We start from the raw sequence: 12,065 nt of genomic DNA on the forward strand, positions 1-12,065 counted from the left end.
GAAGAGGAGGGAGCTGTATCTATTAGACCCCTGTATACAGAGGAGCGATATTGGTAAATAGGAGCTGTTGGTGAGGGGAGTACACCCCTGTCAGTTATTTAAAGTAAAAGTCTGGAATAAAGAAAATATTCCAGAGAGCTATAGAGAGAGACACAGTGAGAAGAAGGAAAAGATCTTTTTAAAGAGAAAAACAACTGGAGTCCTGACTGGAAAAAGCCATCTTGGACTAAAAGGTTGATTGTTATATGGATAAGTAACATCTTATTATCTGTTTATTGATTTATCGGGACTCTGTATTATACCAGTAGTCAGATAGGGACTAGGTGGGAAGGCCTGAAGATTGTAATGTAAATGAACCCTTTTGCTGGCCTGAGATAATATTAACAAGGGATTTGTGCAGGGACAGTTAGTTAGGGAGCAGAGACTGAATTACATGTATAAGAAACTGTGCAGATCACCTCACTATCCTCTCAGTCACATACAAGAGAAATTCACAAAATTGTGGTGTGAGGAGCCTATGATGTTGAAGTCATGTCTAAGGGACAGATGATGAAATCCAAAGTGTAAACATATGTCTATTTATGCTGCTGGACTTATTTCATGCTAATTGTTTGATATTAGTTATATTTGCTAGATGATTGGAGTTTACAGAGAGGTACCTCTTAGTAGTAGAATAATAGAGAAGAGAGAATATATATGTATAGTGGTATAGGCATTATATAGTACTATTTATCGATTATATACAATTGTTTGTTTAAACTACAATTTATATTTTTTATTTAAAATATTGGAAAATCCCTTTAGAAGCTTATACCACACTAATAAATGTGCCAGTGTGGCTTCTAAAGATAACTCATGTGTGACATTATTCACTTGTGTGCCTTTGGTCCAGTGAAGGGGGACGGAGGGTTCCTTGGTCTCCCTCTGGTGCTGCTACAACCAGGACACTACCCAAAGAAGACCCTTCTGTAATCAGACCAAGGTGGGGGCACTGCGCAATCTGGAATACAAGGTACTGAATTAATTTGCAGACCGCACACACAAATTGATATATACACCCTAACAGGAATAAGGGGTGTTACACAAGGATTGTTGTTTTTTTGCATTTTATTATATTGACATATATGGAAATGACTTAAAGTGTTCTTATTTTAAAATTGTAAATGCTGAGAGCTATGAATTGTGTGATCTGTGCTATCTATGTAACAATTTTTTATTCAGTATTATAATTATACTGTATATTGTTTTATCACTGTGCTTTTTGGAACTAACCATTCTTAAATAACAAGTAGGCAGTAAAACTGAAGAAGGAGTATTTAACATATGATTACCACCGAAAAATGTGGTGCAATCTAACACATGTGAACAAGCCCTGTTTGAGTACTATTTGCACCAACCTCCAAATGGCCAGATACTTTTTTAAGTCCCCACCAAATCTATTAGAAATAATACTAGTATTAAATTGTAACCAATCCATAGACAGAGATCTTTCTCTTTAGTGATTGGTTGGAGTTATAACAATATATCCAATTAGATCCTTGGGAATAATGACAAAGTTAGAAAATTTCCCATGCTTCTGGTTAAATGCCATATTATATTTCCAATTAAACAAAAGTCCCTAGGTTTGAAATCCCTGTTTGTAACTATAGGCGATAGCACTTAAGCAGCAGAAGTGTATGCCTCTGTAATATAATACATGGCCTTATCTGTGTGGAGTTTATATGTTCTCCCCGTGATTGTGTGGGTTTCCTCCGGGTGCTCCGGTTTCCTCCCACATTCCAAAAACATACTGGTAGGTTAATTGGCTGCTATCAAAATTGACCCTAGTCTCTCCCTCTCTGTTTGTGTTTATATGTTAGGGAATTTAGACTGTAAGCTCCAATGGGGCAGGGACTGATGTGAATGAGTTCTCTGTACAGCGCTGCGGAATCAGTGGCGCTATATAAATAAATGATGATGATGATGATGAATACTTACCTGCATGGGTTAACATCCAGCTTAAGGCCAACCAATGACTGTCTTATGGGAGTGTCCTGGATTTCTATATAGGTCCTCTCACTTCCTGGTTGCCTCATTCTTCTATTCAAGACCCGCCCACCTGCACCTTTGTGGCAGTTTAGGGATTAAACTGCTTGTTTTAACCCATTTTTTTCATCGTCACAGAGCAGGCACAATTGGTAGGAAGGTAGGAAGGTGATCAGCGACTGATACATACGACACTATTGCTTATTGTCCGCAGGTCACTGCCCCCTTCGAAGGCAATGGTAACTCTTGGTCCTTCAGTGAGGAGGATCCCTTGTCTGGCTCAGTGAGGGTACAGCATTGTGAGTTTAGAGGGGGTGCAGTCACTCTGATGCTAGGTTTAGTGCCGGCCAAGCAATTAGGGATTTGTTTCCTGTGGTAAGTGGATGCACTGCGGTCTCGCCATTTTTAACTTTGTTCGGGTCATCAGTCTGGTCAGCTGTCCTGCAGTGCTCTTCCTCCCCCACCACATTTAATGAATAAACTGTGACCTATTTAACCACTTTACAATGTCTCTGTGTCTTTATTTTAGATAAGCTATTTTAAGTTGATAAAGGTGTTTTGTGAAGGGAAAGATGGGCATCCACGGTACGCAATTTAAGGGGATTCCTGTAGCATACTGTCTCTTCAAGCAGCAATTAGAATTAGCTACTACTATAATAAAACATATTGGGCCTGATTCATCAAGGCTAGAGATGAGCGCACTCGGATTTATGAAATCCGAGCCTACCCGAACGTTGCCGATCCGAGTCGGATCCGAGACAGATCCGGGTATTGGCGCCAAATTCAAATCTGAAACTGAGGCTCTGACTCATAATCCCGTTGTCGGATCTCGCGATACTCAGATCCAATAAATTCCCCGCTAGTCGCCGCCATCTTCACTCGGGCATTGATCAGGGTAGAGGGAGGGTGTGTTAGGTGGTTCTCTGTCCTTCTATATCTCGTGCTGTTCAGTTAAGTTTTGTGCTGTTCAGTTAAGTTCTGTGCTGTGCTGTGCTCAGTCCAGTGGTGCTGTGTCCTGTGCTCTGTCTGTCCTTCTGAGGTCAGTGGTGCTGCTGGGTCCTGTGCTGTGTCGTGTTCAGTCCAGTGGTGCTGTGTCCTGTGCTCTGTGCTTCTAAGGGCATAGTTATTTCCCCAATATTCCCAAGTGTTTAAAAAAATAAAAAAAACTTATTTAAAAAAAATACAAAAAACTAATTAATTTTTTTTTTAATTACAACAAAATTTGCACAACCAATCCTGCAGTATAAGCCCATTGGTACTGCAATATTACCAAGTTCACACATTCAGCAGTAAAAGTCCAGTGGTTCTGCAATATTACAAAGTTCACACATTCTGCAGTATCAGTCAAGTGGTGCTGTGTCCTGTGCTCTGTCCTGCTGAGTTCCGTAGTGCTGCTGGGTCCTGTGCCGTGTCCTGTTCAGTCCAGTGGTGCTGTGTCCTGTGCTCTGCCTGCTGAGTTCAGCAGTGCTGCTGGGTCCTGTGCTGTGTCCTGTTCAGTCCAGTGGTGCTGTGTCCTGTGCTCTGTGCTTCTAAGGGCATAGTTATTTCCCCATTATTCCCAAGTGTTTAAACAATAAAAAAAAAGTTATAAAAAAAATTAAAATAAAAAATTTAAAAAAATAATAATTATAACCAAATTTGCAAAACCAATCCAGCAGTATATAAGCCCATTGGTACTGCAATATTACCAAGTTCACACACTCAGCAGTAAAAGTCCAGTGGTACTGCTATTACAAAGTTCACTGATTCAGCAGTGTATAAGTCCAGTGGTACTGCTATTACAAAGTTCACTGATTCAGCAGTGTATAAGTCCAGTGGTACTGCTATTACAAAGTTCACTGATTCAGCAGTATAAGTCCAGTGGTACTGCTATTACAAAGTTCACTGATTCAGCAGTATAAGTCCAGTGCTACTCTCCTGTGCCGCATATAATTTTTAAAGGCTTTGCCGAGTGTGTGTGGCTTAGGGGTACGCTCTCTTGTGCTACATATAATGGAAAACCAAAATTTGGAGGATAAAGTAGGGGAAGATCAAGACCCACTTCCTCCTAATGCTGAAGCTGCTGCCACTAGTCATGACATAGACGATGAAATGCCATCAACGTCGTCTGGCAAGCCTGATGCCCAATCTCCTAGTACAGGGCATGTAAAATCCAAAAAGCCCAAGTTCTCAAAAAATAGCAAAAAGAGAAACTTAAAATCACCTGAGGAGAAACGTAAAGTTGGCAATGTGCCATTTACGACACGTACTGGCAAGGGACGGCTTAGGCCCTGGCCTGTGTTCAGGACTAGTGGTCCAGCTTCACCCAAGGATTTAAGCCCTCCTCCCCTCCCCCCTACAAAAAATTTAAGAGAGTTAGGCTGTCAGCAACAACAACAAAACAGCAAAGAACTCTGCCTTCTAAACAGATGACATCACAAATCCCCAAGGCGAGTCCAAGGGTGTTGTTGATTGTGAACCCTGACCTTCCCATCACTGTACGGGAAGAGGTGACTCCATCCAGCATTTGCAGCACGCCCTCTGCATATGCTGGAAGGATCACCCACAGTCCAGTTACAGATTTGGCTAATGAAGGTGTGAATGTTGTACACCGGAAGGAGGATATTGATGTAGCTGGCGCTGAGGAGGATGTTGATGATTATGATGCAGACAGATACCAAATTGCCTTTCTCAATTTCTATTTATATTCTAGATTATGTAACGGCTGAAAATTTTTCTGTTTTACTCCTAGTGGAGAGGGGATCTGATGCAGACAGATACCAAACTGCCTTTGTCCATTTCTTTGTATATTTGAATTTCTAGTTCTACAGTCTATGCAGGCTGCTTTATTTATATTCAACTACAAGTGTAGGGCGGGGTAGGGGGGGGCATAGATAGCCACCAAAGTAACGTGGTCCATTTAATTTAACTTGCTAGCTCCACAGTCTGTGCAGCCTGCTTTTTTTATCTTCAAAGTATTTATATTTACAAGCCTTGCAATCTAAATTAACTAGAGGTAGTGACGTGGTAGAACTCCAAAAGGCAGTTTGGAAGCCCCTGTACAAACTGGCTCTATGTTTTAACTGAGTTGTCCCCCCTCCAGTGTGTACTCGGAAAGAGTTTTTAGTGCAGCGGGGAACCTGGTCAGTGAGCGGCGAAGGAGGTTGCTTCCTCACAACGTTGAAAAAATGATGTTTATAAAAATGAATAATCAATTCCTCAATGAAGTACAGCACTGCTCTCCAGACAGTACAGAGGGACCTGTGGTTGTGGAGTCCAGTGGGGACGAATTGATATTGTGTAAGGTGGAGGAAGTACACACTGTAGGGGGAGAGGAATCAGAGGTTGAGGATGAGGACGACATCTTTCCTCAGTATAGCCTGTTTAGTTTGTACAGAGAGAGATGAATTGTTTTATTGGTGTGGGGGCCCAAACAAACCAATCATTTCAGCCAAAGTTGTTTGGTAGGCCCTGTCGCTGAAATGATTGGTTTGTTAAAGTGTGCATGTCCTATTTCAACAACATAAGGGTGGGTGGGAGGGCCCAAGGACAATTCCATCTTGCAACTTTTTTTTTGGCATTATGTGACCATTCAACAGTCGTTTGCCATGTTCAAAAAGTAAAAGAAAATGCCAACAAATTCAATAAATTAAATCAAAAGTTAAATGCCCTGTCATTATTTAAAACAAGAGGTTTTGACGTGCTAGAATTAGTGTAGTGTTAAGATGTTATAAACACTACACTTGGAACTTGGAGGAGGTATTGTGGCCCCGGTATCAAATTGGGTACCGGGGCCACCCCACTACGCAGTCCAGATACTTGTTTGGTGGAATTCAGACCAGTTGAGGTTTTATTATTATATTGTGGGGACCACTCTAAACCACACTACCACTCTATACCACTCTATTTAATACTTTAATTCTGTTTAATACTTTAATTCTATTACTAATTGCCATAAAGAGGAACTGCCGCTTCTATTTAATACTTTAATTCTATTAGTAGTTACCATAAAGAGGAACAAAATAAACAAATTTTACCAAAAGTATAATATGACTTACAAACACTACACTTGAAAGATGGTGCCTTTAAATGAAAAAGTCAGTCTTCATTGCACGACTTTGTGCAACAGGGACAGTTTTTTGGTTTACAAAGTCAACCAATAACACTTCGACCCTGTCTGTCTTTAACATACTTGATGGGATCTCAATGACAAATGGTCTGTACCATGGTTGGAGGAGGTATTGTGGCCCCGGTACCAAATTGGGTACCGGGGCCACTCCACTATGCATTCCAGATAGAGGTGTATCAGATATTAAACAACGTTGACTGTTGCTGCAACATTTTTAAATAATATTGTGGGGAACACTACACTACGCAGTCCATAAACTTTTTGGGTGGAATTCAGACCCGTGTAGGGTTTTTTAATAATATTGTGGTGACCCACTCCTCTACGCAGTCCAGGTACATTATTGGTGCGAATCATACAAGTTCAGGGTTTTTAATTTATATTGTGGTGACCCACTCCTCTACGCAGTCCAGGTACATTATTCGGTGCGATTAATACCAGTTGATGGTTTTCTTATTATATATATTGTGGTGACCCACTCCTCTACGCAGTCCAGGTACATTATTGGTGCGAATCATACAAGTTCAGGGTTTTTAATTTATATTGTGGTGACCCACTCCTCTACTCAGTCCAGGTACATTATTTGTGCGAATCATACAAGTTCAGGGTTTTTAATTTATAATGTGGTGACCCACTCCTCTACGCAGTCCAGTTACATTATTCGGTGCGATTCATACCAGTTGATGGTTTTCTTATTATATATATTGTGGTGACCCACTCCTCTACGCAGTCCAGGTACATTATTGGTGCGAATCATACAAGTTCAGGGTTTTTAATTTATATTGTGGTGACCCACTCCTCTACGCAGTCCAGGTACATTATTGGTGCGAATCATACAAGTTCAGGGTTTTTAATTTATATTGTGGTGACCCACTCCTCTACGCAGTCCAGGTACATGTTTTGGTGTGATTAAGACCAGTTGATGGTTTTCTTATTATATTGTGGGGACCACTCCACTACGCAGTCCAGAAAGATACCTCGTTGCAACATTTTGGACTAATTACTATATTGTGAGGTGTTCAGAATACACGGTAAATTAGTGGAAATGCTTGTTATTGAATGTTATTGAGGTCAATAATAGCGTAGGAGTGAAAATAAGCCCAAAAACTTGATTTTTTAACTTTTTATGCTTTTTTCAAAAAAAATCCGAATCCAAAACCTTAAATCCGAACCAAAACCTTTCGGCAGGTGTTTTGCGAAACAAATCCGAACCCAAAACATCGAGAAAATCCGGATCCAAAACACAAAACACGAGACCTCAAAAGTCGCCGGTGCACATCCCTAATCAAGGCACGCGTCTGTCATTTTTGAGCTTATCATATGCAGAATCACCCTGCGCAGAGAGACATGGATGTGTACGCAAGCAATGTTCATGCGATAGTGAGCGCAAGGAGCACTTACTCCAGCTTCCGACTTAGGAGAGTAAAGTGGGTGAGGAAGGATCGTGTTGCTGTACTCAACATACTATAGGGATGTGCCAAACTCGAGGGCCAGCAGCCGCGGCCTTGTCAAGCACTACAGCGTAAAATGTAACTTTTTTTTTCTGCCCTATCTCTTGCCCCAGCTCTGGGGCTAGTACTGATCAGTAATGATAACAGTCTCGTATTCATCCTGTAACATGAGTTTGCAATCACAAGCATCTGTAAAATGTATTTGTATGTTTAGTAGACATTAACAACGTTCTAATAAATGTATTTCATGGGATCATTTTTTTTAAAAGAAAAACGCTTTTTTTCCGCTGTTTTATCATTAATGCCTTTATTATTACTTTGTGACATTAATTCTGTAATTTGTTTATTTTCTTGTGCATTCTTTTGAGAATTTATATTCAACATAGGGATTCTATGAATCATGCAGCATCTTGTGTGGTACAGCACAGTAGACCTACACCCGAATTCAAGAGCACACATATCTTGAGATCTTGTCCTTGAAGAATTCAGAGCCCACAACTCATGGATACATGCACAGAATACGGAGCGTGAGTTGCGCTCAGAATGCTTGCCCTTTTGAATCAGACCCATTGAGTATATATGTATTGTCATCCTGCCATTGCTGTGTTGAGAACTGCTTTGGGATGGAATAGATATGAGTATGTAGCTGTGACTTGTGATGGAGAAGGGCTGTAAAGTAGGGATGAGCGCACTCGGATTTATGAAATCCGAGCCCACCCGAACGTTGCGGATCCGAGTCGGATCCGAGACAGATCCGGGTATTGGCGCCAAATTCAAAAGTGAAACTGAGGCTCTGACTCATAATCCTGTTGTCGGATCTCGCGATACTCGGATCCTATAAATTCCCCGCTAGTCGCCGCAATCTTCACTCGGGCATTGATCAGGGTAGAGGGAGGGTGTGTTAGGTGGTCCTCTGTGCTGTTTAGTTCTGTGCTGTTTAGTTCTGTGCTGTTTAGTTCTGTGCTGTTTAGTTCTGTGCTGTTTAGTTCTGTGCTGTGCTGTGCTGTGCTGTGCTGTGCTGTGCTGTGTTCTGCAGTATCAGTCCAGTGGTGCTGTGTGCTGTGCTCTGTCCTTCTGAGGTCAGTGGTGCTGCTGGGTCCTGTGCTGTGTCCTGTTCAGTCCAGTGGTGCTGTGTCCTGTGCTCTGTGCTTCTAAGGGCATAGTTATTTCCCCAATATTCCCCTGTGTTTAAAAAAATAAAAAAAAGTTTTTTTAAAAAATACCAAAAACTACTTTAATATTTTTTAATTACCACAAAATTTTCACAACCAATCCTGCAGTATAAGCCCATTGGTACTGCAATATTACCAAGTTCACACATTCAGCAGTAAAAGTCCAGTGGTACTGCAATATTACCAAGTTCACACATTCTGCAGTATCAGTCCAGTGGTGCTGTGTCCTGTGCTCTGTCCTGCTGAGTTCCGTAGTGCTGCTGGGTCCTGTGCCGTGTCCTGTTCAGTCCAGTGGTGCTGTGTCCTGTGCTCTGTGCTTCTAAGGGCATAGTTATTTCCCCATTATTCCCAAGTTTTTAAAAAATAAAAAAAAAGTAAAAAAAAATAAAAAATTAAAAAAAAAAAAAAATATATAATAATTATAACCAAATTTGCAAAACCAATCCAGCATTATAAGTCCATTGGTACTGCAATATTACCAAGTTCACACATTCTGCAGTATCAGTCCAGTGGTGCTGTGTCCTGTGCTCTGTCCTGCTGAGTTCCGTAGTGCTGCTGGGTCCTGTGCCGTGTCCTGTTCAGTCCAGTGGTGCTGTGTCCTGTGCTCTGTGCTTCTAAGGGCATAGTTATTTCCCCACTATTCCCAAGTTTTTTAAAAATAAGAAAAAAGTAAAAAAAAATAAAAAATTTAAAAAAAAAATAAAAAATAATAATTATAACCAAATTTGCAAAACCAATCCAGCAGTATAAGTCCATTGGTACTGCAATATTACCAAGTTCACACATTCTGCAGTATCTTGTGCTACATATAATGGAGACCAAAAATTTGGAGGATAAAGTAGGGAAAGATCAAGACCCACTTCCTCCTAATGCTGAAGCTGCTGCCACTAGTCATGACATAGACGATGAAATGCCATCAACGTCGTCTTCCAAGCCCGATGCCCAATCTCGTAGTACCGGGCATGTAAAATCCAAAAAGCCCAAGTTAAGAAAAAGTAGCAAAAAGAGAAACTTAAAATCATCTGAGGAGAAACGTAAAGTTGCCAATATGCCATTTACGACACGGAGTGGCAAGGAACGGCTTAGGCCCTGGCCCGTGTTCATGACTAGTGGTTCAGCTTCACCCACGGATCTTAGCCCTCCTCCTCCTCCCCCCCCCTACAAAAAATTGAAGAGAGTTATGCTGTCAGCAACAAAACAGCAAACAACTCTGCCTTCTAAAGAGAAATTATCACAAATCCCCAAGGCGAGTCCAAGGGTGTTGGTGGTTGTCAAGCCTGACCTTCCCATCACTGTACGGGAAGAGGTGGCTCGGGAGGAGGCTATTGATGATGTAGCTGGCGCTGTGGAGGAACTTGATGATGAGGATGGTGATGTGGTTATTGTAAATGAGGCACCAGGGGGGGAAACAGCTGATGTCCATGGGATGAAAAAGCCCATCGTCATGCCTGGTCAGAAGACCAAAAAATGCACCTCTTCGGTCTGGAGTTATTTTTATCCAAATCCAGACAACCAATGTATGGCAATATGTAGCTTATGTAAAGCTCAAATAAGCAGGGGTAAGGATCTTGCCCACCTAGGAACATCCTCCCTTATACGTCACCTGAATAACCTTCATAGTTCAGTGGTTAGTTCAGGAACTGGGGCTAGGACCCTCATCGGTACAGGGACACCTAAATCCCGTGGTCCAGTTGGATACACACCAGCAACACCCTCCTCGTCAACTTCCTCCACAATCTCCATCAGATTCAGTCCTGCAGCCCAAGTCAGCAGCCAGACTGAGTCCTCCTCAATACGGGATTCATCCGAGGAATCCTGCAGCGGTACGCCTACTACTGCCACTGCTGCTGTTGCTGCTGTTAGTCGGTCATCTTCCCAGAGGGGAAGTCGTAAGACCGCTAAGTCTTTCACCAAACAATTGACCGTCCAACAGTCGTTTGCCATGACCACCAAATACGATAGTAGTCACCCTATTGCAAAGCGTATAACTGCGGCTGTAACTGCAATGTTGGTGTTAGACGTGCGCCCGGTGTCCGCCATCAGTGGAGTGGGATTTAGAGGGTTGATGGAGGTATTGTGTCCCCGGTACCAAATCCCCTCGAGATTCCACTTCACTAGGCAGGCGATACCAAAAATGTACAGAGAAGTACGATCAAGTGTCCTCAGTGCTCTTAAAAATGCGGTTGTACCCACTGTCCACTTAACCACGGACATGTGGACAAATGGTTCTGGCCAAACGAAGGACTATATGACTGTGACAGCCCACTGGGTAGATGCATCCCCTTCCGCAGCAACAGCAACAGCTGCATCAGTAGCAGCATCTACAAAATGGCTGCTCATGCAAAGGCAGGCAACATTGTGCATTACAGGCTTTAATAAGAGGCACAACGCTGACAACATATTAGAGAAAATGAGGGAAATTATCTCCCAGTGGCTTACCCCACTTAGACTCTCATGGGGATTTGTGGTGTCAGACAATGCCAGTAACATTGTGCGGGCATTAAATATGGGCAATTTCCAGCACGTCCCATGTTTTGCCCACACCATTAATTTGGTGGTGCAGCATTACCTCAAGAGTGACAGGGGTGTGCAGGAGATGCTTGCGGTGGCCCGCAAAATTGCTGGACACTTTCGGCATTCAGCCAGTGCCTACCGCAGACTAGAGGCACATCAAAAAAGCTTGAACCTGCCCTGCCATCACCTCAAACAAGAGGTTATGACGCGCTGGAACTCCACCCTCTATATGCTGCAGAGGATGGAGGAGCAGCAAAAGGCCATTCGGGCCTACACAGCCACCTACGACATAGGCAAAGGAGTGGGGATGCGCCTGAGTCAAGCGCAGTGGAGACTGATTTCCGTGTTGTGCAAGGTTCTGCAGCCATTTGAACTTGCCACACGAGAAGTCAGTTCCGACACTGCCAGCTTGAGTCAGGTCATTCCCCTGATCAGGCTGTTGCAGAAGCAGCTGGAGAAAGTGAGGGAGGAGCTGGTAAGCCATTGCGATTACAGCAAGCATGTAGCTCTTGTGGATGTAGCCCTTCGTACGCTTTGCCAGGATCCGAGGGTGGTCACTCTTTTAAAGTCAGAGGAATACATTCGGGCCACCGTGCTCGATCCTCGGTTTAAAGCGTATGTTGTGTCTCTGTTTCCGGCGGACACAAGTCTACAGCGGTGCAAAGACCTGCTGGTCAGGAGATTGTCCTCTGAAGAGGACCGTGACATGCCAACAGCTCCACCCTCATTTTCTTCCACATCTATGGCTGCGAGGAAAAAGCTCAGTTTTCCCAAAAGAGGCACTGGCGGGGATGCTGA

The 12,065-nt window shown here is 42.7% G+C and overlaps 1 long non-coding RNA gene across 1 annotated transcript in view; it reads left to right on the forward strand.

Moving 5' to 3' along the window:
* Positions 1 to 12,065, forward strand: part of LOC142142729 (uncharacterized) — a 66,975-nt gene that overhangs the window by 252 nt on the left and 54,658 nt on the right. Inside the window, exon 2 of the long non-coding RNA XR_012689302.1 lies at positions 893 to 1,012. This is a non-coding gene — a long non-coding RNA (uncharacterized LOC142142729). The remainder of the gene's footprint in view (positions 1 to 892; positions 1,013 to 12,065) is intronic.

Source organism: Mixophyes fleayi, chromosome 3, assembly GCF_038048845.1.
Source record: "Mixophyes fleayi isolate aMixFle1 chromosome 3, aMixFle1.hap1, whole genome shotgun sequence".
In the NCBI taxonomy this organism is placed as follows: Eukaryota; Metazoa; Chordata; class Amphibia; order Anura; family Limnodynastidae; genus Mixophyes; species Mixophyes fleayi.